Genomic DNA, 12,371 nt, shown 5'->3' with positions numbered 1-12,371 from the left:
GGATGTTCAGTTTCTTAGCTTCATTACTAGCAGACACCACAATTGTATCAAAGTAAGCAACAGTATCATCAAATGCAATTATTTCAGAATCATAAGCTTGTAAAGGAATGTTAAAAGATTGAATAATAGCACGTACCTTGGTTGTCATTGGTGATTTGTCTCCTGATTTGGTCATGAAACATCGACCAGTCAGCAATTCATCCTCATCCTCTTCAAATTGTGCGAACATGGCCCCATGTGTCGGATTACGCATCTTTTCATCATCAGATCCTGAAGACCAGATCTGATACGTGCCATCATCCTCACCTTCACCTTGTGCAACCAAAGACACCCCATTCGTCTTTCCTCGTACTTCTTCCAATCTTTCCACATAATAGGCCTCGTCCTTGACCCTATTCTTTTTCTCTTCTTTCTTACGAAGCATGCAATCATTTGCCAAATGATTTGCTCCATTACAGTAATGACAGTCAATGCCCGAATCACCCTTAAGTTTCCTCTCAACTTTGGCTTCAGTTACCTTCACATCATTCTTCTCGAATTTCTTCTTCTCCTCACCCATAGACTTATTAACGAAACTTCATTTCACATCACTTTGCTTCACCTTAGGATTAAAAGGTTTCTTGAAAAACCTTTTAACTCGGTTGTTCGAGTAAAAAGCAATCGCTTCATCATCAGAATTCATTAGAAAGCCTTCTTCATCAGAATCATCTTTCTCAACAGCTTCTTTCTCAGACACTTTCGAAACAAGAGCTAAAGGACCTCCCAAACTCAGTTTCGACTCTTCCGCCATCTCATTCACTTCACTTTCGTGAGTTTTCAACTGATTATACAAATCATTAAGAGATGAAGTATCAAAGCTTTGTTGATTCTTCACCATCATGCTGACACTCCTCCATTCCTTACGAAGTCCCATCACGAACGTGAGATTGAACTCCATAGATAACCTTGTGATTCCATAACGATTGCATCTATAGATCAGTTTATTAATATGATCATAGTAAACTTCAATCGTTTCATTCTCTTTTTATCTAAACTCTTTCAGCTCCACAAGACACTGCTTAATAGAGTTTATCTTCATTTTCTCGCTTCCCTGATATTTTTCCTTAAGAGTATTCCAAATATTCTTTGCAGTGGTACAACCACGGATGTAATTGTAAACAGCAGGTGGCAAGGCACCTCGCAATTCTCTCAAATAACGCTTTTCGTTGTTCTTCAGCCTGGTGGATTGATCATTAACTGCAGGTGCTGATCCAGATGATCCAATATGTTGAACATTTGATGGAGGTTGAGCTATTCCTGTAATGCAGCTCCATAGTTCCTCGTCCAATCCGTTCAAGTAATCCTCCATTCGATCAGCCCACTATCATAGTACTCTGGAATCAACATAGGAATCTCCGTAGAAGATCCTAACAGATGAGAAAATGAAGTCATCGTGTTCATGTTGAAATTCGCCATTAACGTACGGATGAGATTTTTCAGAAAAACTTGAAGAAATTTGAAATTGAATGAATGAATTGATCAGAAACTCAAAAACGATTACTCGATTACACAATTCAAATGCAGAATCAAATCAAAACTGTAGATCAGAGATGATTTTCAGATCAAACAGTGCGGAAACTTTTGAGACAAACTCGCGACTCAAAAACTAGAGATTCAATTGAAAATCAGATCATATCAGTATTGATTCCTGCTCTGATACCAAATGTAGTTGTGATTAATCGAGTATAAGAATCAAATCAGAGTAAATGATGAACACGAGAAGTAAATAAGGTCTGGTTTAGCTCATATTACTTCCAATGAACACGAGTACAAAACGATAATAGAAATGGGAAAACTCTACTATCCACTCTATGTTCAGCTCCTATTTATAGGAGGCTGAAAGTACAAAAAATACTAAGGCTATACTTTTAAGCTTCGTTAACAAAGTGCCTTAGCAAATACATAAGGAAACATACGAAACAGACAATTACACAGACTTCGACATATTACAATAAATTTCGACTCTACACTTCTTCATCTTTCATTAAGGTTATTCTTCTTAATTATTATTCTATCTTGACGCATATTTTAATCTTATTTATTATATCACGTATAATATACACAAAACATCATATAAAACACTTAAGCACATAAATACATGAATAATCCTTTCTTATTCATTCATAAAAATATTACAATAGTTGACCAAAGTAATTACATGATATGACTATTTCTAGCAGGAAACGGGTGTGTTACACGGTATGTAACTCGTATCCCGAAATGCAACAGTGTCATAAAACACACTCTACTCTCCGTTCCAATGTCACATGCACCCTTGCCCAAAATCCAACTTAATTGAACTAAGGGTCGCTTTCAAGTCTTAGTTTATAACTAGACAAGACTACAATACCCATAATCAATCTCAAACACAAATTTCTTACTTATGCAATACTAACACAATACAATGTATGACCACACCTTTATCCAACTTACTTGGAACTAAACATCCTTTATATGTCTTTATTTAAAACTAAAGAAGACTACAATCCTTGTAATCAACTTTCAATACTAATGCCTATTTATGTAACACTAACACAATACATTGTTTATATTGAACACAGAGTATCAAGTATTTAGTATACACTAATCTTTTTAAGTAATAATACTTCTATTAGATTGTTATGTATTAATATTATATATACACTTAACACATATATAACCATATTTGTTTCGCACAATGTATGTTATCAAATATACATTTAACACATATTCCATATAATAAGCATTTAATCCACATATAAGATTTTAACTGATATTTAATACTTTTAACAAATACTTGTATTAAAATCATTTTTATGAAAGTAATTATGCACTCACTTGATTGAGGTGGAATATTCACGGGAAAGTTAGCTCCTCGTCTAACACTTTAATTTTCCCTTTTGAACGACCTAAATACGGATATTACTATGCTTCAGTATTAATTCGTATTTATAAGGTTAACAAATTCTCGGATTCGGCATTAATGCCAATGAAATACTGAGTTCTATCAGATAAGGAGTGACCATGTATTAGATTGTTTAGATAGCTTTAGTATTTGTTTATATTAGAAGGTGGTCACTTTAATTATGTTTATTATATATTCTCTTGTAATGATTAGTTTATACGTGGAATATAACTACCAAGTTTATCTTGGTATCAGAGCCTCTTTACTCACTAACCCTAATTGTTGACTTCCTTTTACCGCTTCATTCTCAGGCTAAACAATGGCCACCAATGTTACTTCTTTCTCCATAAAAGAAAAGACAATTCACAACACACACAAATTTGGCTTAACCCTTTCTCCAACAAATTATGGGTATTGGAAAGTTATGCTCGAACCCTTCCTGGTTACAAACGGGCTATTTGGTTACGTTGATGAGTCTATACCTTGTCCTCCGGCTACTGTTACAAGCTCAACCTCTGGTGTGACATCCCGATTTCCAGGTATGAGATTTATTCTTTAAAGCAAGTTTTCCTCTGGAACTCGGCGTGTTAATAGCCTCAACTCGGCGAGTTGGAGGGTTTTGGGCCGCATATTTTTATGGACCAACATGGCGAGTTGGGAGAGGGAAACTCGGCGAGTTGGGGACTGGATGAAAACCCTAAATTTTAAGCTTTTGCACCCTATTTAATCTCCTTAAGTCCCTATGGTTGATCTTTTATCAGCCTCCAAACCCCCATATCGACCCTTGTGAACCCTAATCACCCTTCCCCCTCATTTTGTGAACCAGTGTGGTATTTTTGGAGCAAAAGGAGAAGAAGTAAGAAGAAGGAGGCAAGGATCTAGCAAGCAAAGCTCTCATCTTCAGTTTGGCACTCTTCTGGACCTTTGTAAGTGTCCAAGATCCGATTTTTACTCCTTTATGTAGCTAGATCTTGAGTTTTGTCCCTTTTTCTCCTTATTCTTGGATGTTGCATTGGATGGATCTCATAAGGATTGCAACTTTATGAATCTCCAGGTCAAGGTGACCATATAGTGGTTTGGATCTGGTCTTTAGCAAAGTCTTGATGACATGCATGGAGTTTAAGTCATATTTCACATCTTTGACCCCTTTTGAGTTCAAGACATGCACTGGACATGCATGTCTATAAAGCACCAACCTTTTGGTTGATGTTGAAGCTAGGATCTCTTTTGGAAAGGTTGGGTTTCCAGATCTCAAGGAATTTGTGCTTAATGGTTAAGCCCTTGAGTTTTCAAGCCTTTTGGAGGGGTTTTTGAGTACTTGGAGTAGCCCCAAAGGATAAAGTTGGAAAATTTATCCTTTTAGACAGCATTTGGGTTTAGATCGGAGCTTTAGAGTCCCTGGATTCGAAAAATCAACTGAATGTGTTAAGCCGGGGAAAACTCGGCGAGTTGGCTAGGGTTTCCCCGACCCCCTGAGTACTATAGAAACTCGACGAGTTCGTTGGTGCACTCGACGAGTTGGATCAACATGGACTGTTGACCTTGACTGTTGGCTTTGACTTTGACCATGGTTGACCAAGTTGACTTTTGAGGGCATTTTGGGTATTTCGGGGTTTTTGATGGAATTGGTCACATGGTGGTTGTAGGCATTTGAGTCGGGAGCTGAGATTCGGAGTTAGATCTTATAAGTTTAGCTCTACTTGTGATGTGAGTGTTCCTCACTATACTTGTTAGGTCGAAGGCACCAAGGCCGGCCCCTTTTGGATTGTTATCCTGATTATTGCATGATTGAGTACTGTTGTAATCTATTAGATTTGTATCCTGGTAGATAGGATGATACTATGCTTAGGGATCTATAATATCTGCATGTTTGTATGTTGCATGGTTATATGTTTATGTGTAATGTAGGGATGAGAATTTGGCCCGAAAACCCGAACCGAACCGAAAACCAAACCGAACCGAACCGAATTAGACCCGAATAAGCAATTCGATTCGGTTTACGGGTATCTATATAAGGCTTATTCGGTTTTCGGGTTATTCGGTCCGGGTTACCCGAATAAGGGCTTATTCGGTCCAAAAGGACCGAACCGAATATGAAAAGTCACAATTTTTTTTCCTAACACAATTGCTTATTCGGTCTTCTTTTCTATTGATTTGTTGGATATTGTACGTTGCGTCATGGGCTTAGTATTTTATATCCGGATTGGGCCTGTCCATCCGTGATTATTATAGGGTTTAGCTATAAATAGTGCATGCATGTATGCCTTAGAAACTAACGTGATTATAGTTATTATTGCTTTGTAACCCTAAACACCTCTACAGTCGAAGTTCTTAATCGAGCTCTTCTGAGGTGTTAAAGTTTAATCATTCGACATCAGTTAAACCATTCCTGTGTTGTTTATTACGTCTTTAATTGTTTATCTGCTTAGAATCTATCGATCCTACTAGAACTTTGTTCTAACAATTGGTATCAGAGCAGGAGACTGTGTGATCAATACACATTCCTTCTGTGTTAAGAATTCATTAGGGTTTTCGCTTTTATCGAATATAAAGAAGCCGTCTTCTTCCTGTTGACGGTAACTCTTGTGTTTGATAAAACCCTAATCTCAAGTTTACAGGTCTAATTCTAGCGGTTCTAAGGAAAGGCTCACCATGTCTCACGAAGATTCTCAAACTAATCCCATCAACATCTCTAACAGCATTGGATCCACTACAAGGGTTCCCATTCTTTACACTCAAGACTATGAAGTATGGGCGCATCACTTTGAAGATTACGTGGTTGGATCTAAAGATAATGGTTATCTCATCTGGGAAGCTATCACGCTTGGGCCGTTTGTTCACTCTGGAACGAACACGACTGTGAAGACTCAAAAAGAGTATAATAAGCTTGTGGCGGACGTAGATAAGATGCCACAGGATGAAAATGACAAGTTGTTATGTAATGTGAAAGCCATGAGAATGATCAGATTCGCACTGCAATCTGACACTTTTCGGTTAGTTGGTTCATGCACGACGGCTAAAGAAATTTGGGATAGGTTGAAGGAACTCTACTCAACCGATGAAGATCTAGAACACTCTATTCAAACCTTACTGCTCTCAGAATTTGGAGTTTTCAAACAGAAACCTGAAGAGAAACTGATACAAACCTTCGATCGCTTCAATCATTTCCTAAGCAAGATGATCAAGCATGGTATAGAAAGAAAGTTGATCGAGCAAAACGTAACCTTCATGAATGGTTTGAGACCAGAATGGATGGCAGTGGTTTCAACAGTGAAAGCTCACGAACAATTTAAATCTTACTCACTAGCGAAACTTGTGGGAATACTTAAATCCCATGAGAGTGTGGTAACCAAGGAGGCGAAGGTAGTTTCGGATGTGGGATCGTTGGCCCTTGTCTCAAAAAGCAAAAGTGTTGCAGAAGAAGAGGAGGAGACAGATATGTCTGAGTGTGACCTTACAAGAGAAGAATATGTTATGATGGTCACCAATCCAAAGAAGTTTGCACGAAAGAAATTCCCTGTCAATAAGAACCGAAACTGGCAGGGAAGTTACAGTTCTGAGAAGGTGAAAGATGAAGCGAAGAATACTTCTCAAAAGGATGACGACAAGAAGGAGAGCAAGCTTGCAGGAGACTCTGGATTCGACTGCAATTACTGTCATGGCAAGAACCACTTTGCCAAAGATTGCATGCTGAGGAAGATGGCTGAGAAAAGAGATGGTGAAGATGATGAGGCGTATTACATGCGAAAGTTGGAAGAGATCAAGAAAAAGAAGGCAACTAACAGTTCAATGAATGCCTTGATTGTGCAGGAAAATGCGGATGAAGATGAGTTCGGTGGCGTTGAAGTCTGGTCAACCGATTATGAGGATGAAGAGGTGAGAAAGCCCACACATGGAAGAGCTTATGTGGCGAAGGATACAAGTTCGGCTGGAAAATGTTTGATGGTTACAGCTGGTAGACCAACCGAAAGTGCGAGTATGGAGCCGAACCTAACTGAGGACAAGTGCTTTGCAGCCAAGCCCGTGAGTGAGAAGATCAACGACTGTGATCGGCTGATCAAAAAGGTACAATCCATCTTTGAATCACTTAAAGTTCCAGTAACAAATTATGAAGAAGAATTAAATGAATTAAAATTAAAATTTTCTAACTTAAGTGGTAGTCTCATGCAAACTCGCTTAGCGAACTCTAACCTAACTGACCAACTCAGCAGGGTGTCTTCAAAGAGTGAGGAGAGAAGGATGTGGATTGAGCTGAAGGAGACGGAGTTAAATAGGGCTAGGGATGAAATTATTTATTTGCAACGAGACAATTTAAAGTTTTTGAAACAAAGGAATGTTTTTTGTTTAATTGCTAAACGCTTATATACAAATATTGCTCAGTTGCACTTAAGTTGTGAAATAGGGAAAAAGATTCATAAGTTGATCTTACCCTTCCTTGAATTTAAGGAGGATGAGGTCATCACTGAATGTAAATCCATAATGTCCTCAGAAGAGACATCCATCGCTTATAAAATCGGACTGGACAAAATAGAGACCATCATTGAATCTAAGGAACATAAGTGTATGCTCAAAAATCTTTTAGATGAAAATGATAGGTTAAAAATTAAGTCCGAGACCATTCAATCATTTGACTCGTCTAACGCCAAATTAATTTCAGAACATAAAATGAATATAGAAAATACGTCTGAATTTGTTGAGGAAAGTGAGATGAGCGAAATCTCGGTAGAAGACGTGGTTGATTGTTCTGAGCTTATGAAAAGCGAAACCGAGAATGAGAAACCCCTCATATCTGAAAACTCGGTTGAATACGCTCGCCTGTCAAAGGACAAGCCACAAAAACTCAAAGAGAAAGCAATGGTTTATCAAAAGGTTCAAACTGTGCCAAATCAGGTATATGCTGTTACAGGGGTCACTGCAAAACAAACAGCAGAATTGAAAATCTTGGTCGACGAAGACAATGCTGAAGGGTGCGACGATTATTTCTGGTCAACCCTATTGATAACGCAGACGAAACCATCGGGTTATCGGAGAAAACCTCATGGAGGGTAAAAGGTAGATACGTTGCAGAACCCATCAACAAACCCTCAAGTTTTGACAAACCAAGCATAAGTGGAACAAAAGAGATACCTGAAGAACCAAAGAAAACACTGAATGTTCCTTCCAAGACTGCCGAAACTAAAAAGGAGAAGCCAAAATCAAGCTTCAATATTCACAAATCTCAGAAGGAGTTAGCTGAACAGAAACGCCAAAGAAATCAAAGATACATGAAAAATCTGAATGAGCGAAAACGTTATTGGCAATCCCAAAACCCCAACTACGTTCCTTCCAAGAAAGAGTCAATTGCCAAAGAAAAGGAAAAGCTAAAAGGAAAAGAAAATTTTAGTCCAAGCTCCTACTATTCCAAAGCTCAGAACCAAAAGTCTAGCTTCGGTCACAACGCCAAGGCTGACAACCGAAAGTCAAGTTTCGGTCCTTCCTACTCCCAAAGAAAATCGAATTCAGTGAAGGACATCAAAGGAAAGGGAAAGCTTGATTCAGATTCTGATATCAATAATAAGAAAAAGTCAGCTAACCCTAGGATTAAAAAGAATATCCCAAAACCATCTAACAACACACCATCTAATACACCAAAATTTAAACAAGATAAAAACAAAATCAAGGTGTATACCATCAAAAGAAAAGACCAAACAACTCTAATAAAAAGAACTTATTTGGTTGATATCTCTACTGCTATTCCTTTTTCTGTAAAAGACTCACCAGGGCCCAAGAAACTTTGGTTTCCTAAATCTGCTTGAATTTGCAGGTTATAAGTGACGAGCAGTTCGATGACGAATGGTACATAGACAATTGATGCTCGCGTCACATGACAGGAAGGAGGGAAGAGCTGAGGGAGTTTCGGTCCCTTAAGGATGGTGGATGTGTGAAGTATGGAAATAACTCTTATGGTACAATCAAAGGATATGGAATGATAACCAACGGAGAATTCTCGATTCGAAAAGTAGCTTATGTAGAAGGGTTGCAGCATAACCTCATCAGTGTATCACAATTAGTTGTGGGAACTGGTTTGAAGGTTTAATTCGATGATGAAGGATCGGAAATAATTGAGAAGCAATCGAAAAGGGTTCTGTTGAATTCTAAACGCAAGGGAGAGATGTATCCTTTAAATCTCAACCCAATTCAACGAAAACCAGCAATATGCCTGCTGTCAAAGGCTAACACTGATGAAAGCTGGTTGTGGCATCGACGTCTATCGCACCTGAACTTCAAAGACATTAATAAGTTGGTGCTTGGTGATCATGTTCGAGGCCTTCCTCTTCTCAAGTTTGATAAGGAACACCAATGTGCAGCGTGTGAGATGGGCAAACAAAGCAGAAAGAGCCATCCTACACGTATCAATACAAAGATTATTGAAGCTCTTGAACTTCTACATATTGACTTATGTGGACCTTTGGCTATCGAAAGCTTCGGTGGTAGTAAGTTCATTCTTGTCATAGTAGATGATTTTTCACACTTCACCTGGGTTTTCTTTCTTAAACAGAAATCAGATGCAACTCCCAAGTTGAAGACGTTCATCAAGCAAGTGGAAGTGCAGATGCGAAAGCTGGTGAGGAATATCAGAAGCGACAATGGGCTTGAATTCAAGAATAAAGATTTTGAGGACTTTCTGGCTGAAAAGGGGATATCTCACAACTTCTCGGCCCCTTATACACCACAACAGAATGGGATTGTTGAAAGACGAAACCGTTCTTTATGTGAGGCAGCCCGAACCATGCTAAGCTTCGCTTCTCTTCCGCTATACTTCTGGGCTGATGCAGTTGCAACCGCGTGCTATACTCAGAACCGTTCCTTACTCAACAAACGATTCTCCATCACTCCGTATGAAATTCTGAACAATCGAAAGCCCAACGTTAAATTTTTCCACGTGTTCGGTTCAAGGTGCTTCATTTTCAATTCCAAAGAGAACCGAAACAAGTTTGACGTCAAAGCAGATGAGGGAATTTTTCTTGGCTATTCACTCACTTCAAAGGGATACAGAGTTTTGAACAAACGTTCCAAACGTATAGAAGAGACATACTATGTAACCTTTGATGACAACTACATGAAGAAAGTTCAAAGAAGCGAAAGTGCCTTGGGGAAAATATTTCCTGAATCAGGACAAGTCTCGGTTCCAATTTCCAACCTGTTTGAAGAATACATAACGCTATTTGATGAACCAGAGAAGGATGCACACTCAGAGGCGAAAGCAGCAGACAACAAAATCGACAATCTAAAAAAGATCATATATGAAGCTGCAAAAGAAATGGAAAATGAACCACCTAAACCGACTGGTGGTCAACCCTCAACTGACCCTCCAAACAACAGCTCAATGTTCAAAGGGGAGGGTCCATCTGCACCAAAGACAACTGATATGTTTTTCGAGGGGGAGAATCCAACTCCATCTCCAACCCATAAAAGTCCAGTCGAGGGGGAGAATCCAACTCCATCTCCAACCCATAAAAGTCCAGTCGAGGGGGAGAATCCAACTCCAACAGAGGAGGAAAACTCTGAACCTGACAAGGGATACGCTTCGCCATTTGAGGGGGAGAAAGAGAATACAAATGACGAAGGTGATCAATCAGAACTTGAAGAAGAGGTAAATGCAGAGTTGGATCCAGCCTATGACCCAAATTACCCTCCTCTAATGAAATGGACTAAGGATCATCCCAAAGCACAAATAATCGGTGAATCATCTGAGCGGGTTCTAACACGTTCTCAATTGAAAGCGAAACAAACCGAAAACGGTTAATGTTGCACTTGATCACGCTGATTGGGTACAAGCCATGCAAGATGAACTCCATGAGTTTGAACGTAACCGAGTTTGGAGGTTGATTCCCACTCCAAAGGATGCTTCGGTGGTCGGCTTAAAATGGGTCTTCAGGAATAAGTTGGACAAAGAGGGGAACGTCATACGCAATAAGGCTCGGTTGGTGGTGAAGGGATTTGAAATGAGCGCAATGGGTCCGATTAATTTTTTCCTTGGTTTGAATATAAGACAGGGACCAGAAGGTATTATCAACCAGGAGGCCTACACGAAGAACTTGCTGGCAAAGTTCGGTATGACGGGAGATTCGAAAGTGAAGGTTCCTATGGCGTTTGGCACAAAGTTAACATCGTCTTTGGAAAAACCTGCTGTTGACGTAACACTCTATCGTCAAATGATAGGGTCTCTTATGTATCTAACGGCTAGTAGACCAGACGTTAAGTTTTCTGTTTGTTATTGTGCCAGGTTTCAAGCAAATCCAAGAGAACCTCACATGGTGGCAGTGAAAAACATTTTCTGTTATCTGAAGCGAACCTCTTCTCTCGGCCTTTGGTACCCTGCTAGATCTTGATTCTTTGTTCAAGCCTTTTCTGACGCCGATCTTGGAGGATGTGGTCTGGACCGAAAGAGCACAACTGGAGGATGTCAATTCCTTGACGGTAAACTTGTTAGCTGGCAGTCCAAGAAGCAAACCTGTGTGTCTCTTTCAACAGCCGAAGCTGAGTATATAGCTGCAACATCCTGTACCTCTCAAGTGATATGGATACAAAGCCAACTAAGGGACTACAGACTAAGTATGAAGAAAATTCCTCTCTATTGTGACTCAGAAAGTGCGATAAGAATATGTCACAATCCAGTGCAACACTCAAAGACAAAGCATATTGCACTGAGATACCATTTCATCAAGGACCATGTAGAAGATGGGAATGTGGAAGTACATTTCGTTCGGTCCTCTGATCAACTGGCTGACATATTCACTAAAGCCTTACCAGAAGCAAGCTTCAATAAAATTTTACAAGGTTTGGGAATGATGGAAGCAGAGTCGGTACTGAACCCTCAAATCTCTCTCTAAAAATTAGACAAGCGAAATAGAGCGAACGATCGGTCTATTTCGGTTCCGGAATTTTCGGGAACCGAAATGAACCGAACGCTCGGTCTATTTCGGCTCCATCATTTTCGGGAACCGAAATGAACCGAACGCTCGATATATTTCGGGTCCGGAATTTTAAGGAACCTAAAATGAACCGAACGCTCGGCTTATTTCGCTTCATTCTTTTAAGGTTTGGTTTCGGCTGTAAATTTTGTTTATTTTTTAAGCCTATTTCTTACTCTATTTGCTCTTTCATTTTTTTATTATTTTTTTTAAGAGTGATTTGTGCTAATTTCTTTTGGTTTATTTTTCTGTTTTTATTATTTTTCAGAAAACTTCAAAAATCCAAAAATATTTTTTTTTTTTTTCAGAAAATTTCAAAAATCCAAAAATATTTTATTATTATGTTATTATTTTTCTGTTTTTATTATTTTTCAGAAAATTTCAAAACTCCAAAAATATTTTTCTAAAAGTTTTTTTTGTTTTGTTTTGTTTGTGTGGTTTGTTTGTTTGCTTGTATTTTTAACAAGGTCCCAAGTATTTCAGTGCAACATAAT

The sequence above is a fragment of the Lactuca virosa genome, chromosome 9 (assembly GCF_052849685.1).
Source record: "Lactuca virosa cultivar CGN04683 chromosome 9, Lactuca_virosa_CGN04683_v6, whole genome shotgun sequence".
NCBI classification, from domain to species: domain Eukaryota; kingdom Viridiplantae; phylum Streptophyta; class Magnoliopsida; order Asterales; family Asteraceae; genus Lactuca; species Lactuca virosa.
This window is presented reverse-complemented; position numbering follows the sequence as displayed.